Raw genomic sequence first — 5,295 nt, forward strand, 5'->3', positions numbered from 1 at the left:
TAAAAATGTCAACATGATCACATTAAAATGTCAACATAAACTTAGTTGATATTTTAACGCACTGTGTTGACATCAATATTTAAAATAGTTATATTAAAATGTCACACAAATTTGTGTTGACATTTTAATGTGATCGGACATTTTTAATATACTGCGTTGATGAGTTAGTAGGTTATCAATTTAAGAAAAATTAGCATTATAATATACCCCAATAAACAAATTGGTAGTATATTTTATTTTGAGAAGATTTGATGAAATATGGGTTGGAACAGTAGAAAAAACGTAGTACTATGAATATATCCATAAAGGTGAGTGATATAGAAATAGAAGAGGGTAGTAGACGTATGTGACCTTGTTTGCATCCAAATGCATAGTATGATGGATAAGTGAGAGGCGAAGTTTGACATCATGTGATATGAATTTTGTAGCATTGCAGTCTCACAAAATCATAGGTGGAAGCCATGCAGCCAGCAATTGCATGCAAAATGGTGTATAAATAGCAACGCTTCCGCTTCGCCACTTCTCATCATCAGCATACAACACAGCACAGCCATGGCCAAGCTCTCCCTCTCTCACTTCTAAGCTTTCTTGTGCTTCTAGGGTTTGGTTACGCCTTTAGAGAGCAGCAGCAGGGAGAAATGCCAGCTCAGCAACATCGACGCTCGGGAGCCGTCCTACACCGTCAGATCCGAGGGCGGACAGACCGAGTTCTGGGATAACCACAACAACGAGTTCCGATGTGCCGGCGTTTCCATCCGCCGCCACATCATCCAGCAGAGAGGCCTCCTTCTGCCTGTCTACCACAACGCCCCCGTTCTCGTCTACGTCGTCCAGGTCAGTTAATTTATATTACTCCCTCCATCCCATCTCATCCCATAATAGATGTCACACTTTTCTTTTTAATTTGTTTCATAAAAGATGTCACATTTTCTCTCACAATAATATAATATAGTATTTTCTCTCTTCACTTAACACACAGAATAACATCTCCTAAATCTCGAGTCATTACCAAGCGCGTCATCTATTATGGGACGGATTGAGTAATAATTTTGGAGTATATTTCTATTCTATGAATTTAATTGTGCAATTATTATGCAGAAGGGGAACTTATGGAGTTCTGACCTCTGGCTGCGCCGAAACATTCGAATCAGGCCAACAACAACAATTTTCTCAGGAGGAAAGAAGCCAGAGATTCAGAGACGACAAGCATCAGAAGGTTGAGGAATTCCAGAAGGGAGACGTCATCGCCATCAGGGCCGGTGATGCTCACTGGGTTTACAAACGACGGCGATCAAGAGCTTGTCGTTGTTGTTTTCCACCACAACTCCAACTACGCCAACCAACTCGACCAAAACCCAAGGGTACGTGGGTAATATATGCTAATATACATACTTATATAAATAAAAGGGTGTATTAGGGTCCTCACAGATATTTGGTGTTAAGCTTCAAACAGATGACAACCGTTGGATCCTTGGATTGGATGGTTGTGATCAAATAGCCGAGCTACATTATTTGATGAAAAATCTATATTATTAGTTGGTGTACATTATTAGAATGAAAATCTACATTATTAGACTATAATGCAACATTATTAGTCAGTGTACTTTATTAGAATGAAAATCTACATTATTAAATGACACGTGGCATTAATCTGACCGTTAGATGACAAAATCGGGGGGGGTTGAAATTCAGTTGAATGTTTGGACAATATTTACATGTTGAACTTGAATACATCCCTATAAATATATGCTTTATTTCAAATTCATCCAACTAATTATTCAAAATTTGTAGTCCTTCTTCCTGGCTGGAAACCCGGGCAACGAGCAAGAGGAGGAGCAATACAGGAGATTGCACGGAAGCAAGCGCGGCAAGAAGCCCAATCCGAATTAGGCAACGTCTTCAGTGGTTTGGACGACGAGTTGTTGGCAGAGGCATTCAACGTTGAGGTAGAGACCGCGAGAAAGCTGAGGGGGCCAAAACGACGAAAGAGGCCACATCATAAGGGCAGAGAAGAGCATCCAATTGATCCAGCCCGACCGCAGCCGCCAAGACAAGCACGTCAACACAACGGCCTCGAGGAGACCTTCTGCAGCGCCAGAGTCAAGGAGAATCTCGACAGAGCATCACGTGCCGACTTCTACAACCCACGCGCCGGAAGATTCTCCACCCTCAACAGCTTCAACCTTCCCATCCTCAGCTTCCTTCAACTCAGCGCCTCCAGAGGAGTCCTCCACAGGGTAATAATTAATTACTACTCCAATATTATTATTACTACTTGGTTACTACTAATTCTAATTTACTACTACTAACTAATGGAGTATTATTATCATTATACATAGAATGCCATATTCTCACCACACTGGTACACCAACGCCCACACCCTCATCTACGCCACCCACGGCGCCTCACGGTCCAGATAGTCACCAACCGCGGCCAGGCAGTGTTCGACGGCCAGGTGAGAGAGGGACAGGTGCTCGTCGTGCCCCAAAACTTCGCAGTCATTAAGCAGGCTTCAGAGCAGGGATTCGAGTGGGTTGCATTCAGCACCAACGAGAATGCGGCCATCAACACCTTGAGCGGCCGCACATCCGCCATCAGGGGATTGCCAGTCGATGTCGTTGCTAACGCATACCAAGTTGTCGAGGGAGGAGGCACAGAGGATCAAGTTTTCGCGCCAGGAGACTCTCATTTTAACGCACCCCTCTCTGCTTCTGCTTGATCAAATCAAATGCTATGCTTCTCTCTATAAATAAATAGATCTCATGAGCCTAGTCAGAGCAATAATAATGTACTATCGGCTTGTGCCCTGTTTGATACCTACAATAGAGATCAATAACATTTTTCAAATTATCAAAATTTGTTCATTTTTAACTATTACTTTCTACGACAAACTACATCTAAAAAAAACAATACAATAGGTACTTAATGCTCCTGTACAAATACATTCGTATCACGTACTAGCGGCTGAAATAGTACACGTAGGCATGCACACGGGTCGGAAACCGCCGGTTCCGGTTCATGAACCGACAGTTCACAGTTCATCATTACCATGAACCGGAACCGGGCCCACCGTATTGAACCAGTATGTTCTCTATGCTGGCGTAGCTGCATTTTGGATGGATCAAGCAAGAGCCAATCTATTTGTAGTATATTTTTTGAGGGGGAATTACTAGTAAATACTACTAATGTTTTGATTAACTACTTGACAAGTGTCTCTGTAACTCTTGATTGCTTCACAAATATGAACTTGTTCTTGCTCCTCTTCGTCACCAACCGCAGCTTCAAAGCCTTCAACGTCAGATACCACGATGGCTCGTTTATGATCAGCTGCATATATCCACAGCCACATTATATATATATAGGGCAGTAATAAGATGCTAGTTAATTTTCAATTAAGAACCTGAGCTTTTTCAATTTTATATATTAAAATGATTAATAAAATGACATAAATATATCAACACAGGAAAATGATCAAAGTATAACTAATATTAAGTGCATAACTAGAGAACAAATCACAGTCATTAGATCAAAACGATTTAATTTCACTATATGAGTGTTTTAGTTCACATTATGAATTTAAAATCAAGGAGTGAACCAACCATTATAGTGAAGTATTTACTCCGTGAAGGATTTAGTTCCCTGTAATGGCGTTTTGGTCACTCCTTCCGCGTAGTGAACTAAATCGCTCTCATCGTGAACTTAATTCATGTTCTCTAGTTATGCATTTAAGTAATGGTTCCCTAGATCATTACTCGATCAACAACGACTGCTTATATACCTGCTTATATAATTATGTATTTGTGTTGATAATTTTAATATGCAGTATTGAAAGTTCTGGCTTCCAGATTAGAAATTAGTCTTATTTTAACGCGACCCTAAAATGAACTGACATTCTTGTGGACGATGCCGGGATAGTGATCGTGGAGCAACGCGATCATCTTCTTCCAACGAGCTTCATCTCCTTCGTAGTCGGCCTGCCCGCGTGCCTCATGTCAACGATCTGGACGATGGAGTCGACGCCTCCCGGCCGGAAATTGAGACGGCGGATCCCTTTCTCGACGCAGAGCAGCCTCACCCTCAGATACTTATGGCAGCCCTGCTGCCCCATGCTCATCAGATTCCCCTGATACTCCCTCCCCAACACGCTGTAGCAGAGGGGTCTCCCCTCCTTGTCCGCAGCCGCTCGCGAACAGGCATTGTCGCGAGGCGGCGCCAGGTCCTCGTCGGCCGGGCGGAAGTCGGTGCGCCACCGCAGCGCGGTGAAGGCCTCGTGCTCCTTGTAGCGCTTGGCCTTGAGGAACTTGCCGAGGACAGCGGCGTCGGTCGCCTCCACGCCCCACAGCAGGTCTGCCCATCGTCGTCGTCGTCGTCCGGGGACTTGGGGTTGGTGGTGAAGAGGTAGTTTCCTTTGATGGCTTCCTCGACGCGGAAGCGGAACTCGGCGAGGGATTTGCTGCGGGAGCGGGGCGTCGAGGAGTGCTCGTCCGCTTCGTCGTCGTCGTCGCTGCTCTCGGGGCCGGGTGTGGCCATGGGGATGGGCTGTCCCTCGATGATCATTTTTGGCCCTTTTGTTTTGGATTGGTGTTTTGTTTGTCTTCCGAGCTCTCGGCCGGCAATGATATTCACCAGCGATGAAGAAGACCGTTTTTGTACGTTATGTTATGTCCCTCTGTTCTCTCTCTATTTCTCTTCTTGTTTTTATTATGAGAGACGAGTGAAATGGTCGGAGTTCTGTTGGGGTTTGTTTTTCTTCTTTGTTCTAGACCACACTATCATTCCTCAAGTGTACTTGACTTTTTTTTTGTTCCGATTTTGGGAGAGACGCATGACCCTCATGCGTCTCCTTTTAATGAGATGCATGACGGAGATGCGTCTTTCATAGAGACGCATGAGGGACATGCGTCTCCCATTTTTTTTCGATTTTTTTTGAACGACGCTGATGACCGTCATACCAAGTGTCGAGGGAGGAGGCACAGAGGATCAAGTTTTCGCGCCAGGAGACTCTCATTTTTAACGCACCCCTCTCTGCTTCTGCTTGATCAAATCAAATGCTATGCTTCTCTCCATATATAAATAGATCTCACGAGTCTAGTCAGAGCAATAATAATGTACTATCGGCTTGTGCCCTGTTTGATACCTACAATAAGAGATCAATAACATTTTTCTAATCATCAAAATTTGTCATTTTTAACTATTTACTTTCTACGACAAACTACATCTAAAAAAAACAATACAATAGGTACCTAATGCTTATGTACAATATGCATTCGTATCACGTACTAGCGGCTGAAATAG

The 5,295-nt window shown here is 43.6% G+C and overlaps 1 pseudogene; it reads left to right on the forward strand.

Moving 5' to 3' along the window:
- The first annotated feature begins 290 nt into the window (after nt 1-290).
- LOC121790733 lies at nt 291-5,039 on the forward strand (annotated as a pseudogene).
- The last annotated feature ends 256 nt before the right edge of the window (nt 5,040-5,295 follow it).

Source organism: Salvia splendens, unplaced genomic scaffold (assembly GCF_004379255.2).
Source record: "Salvia splendens isolate huo1 unplaced genomic scaffold, SspV2 ctg602, whole genome shotgun sequence".
Classification (NCBI taxonomy): Eukaryota; Viridiplantae; Streptophyta; class Magnoliopsida; order Lamiales; family Lamiaceae; genus Salvia; species Salvia splendens.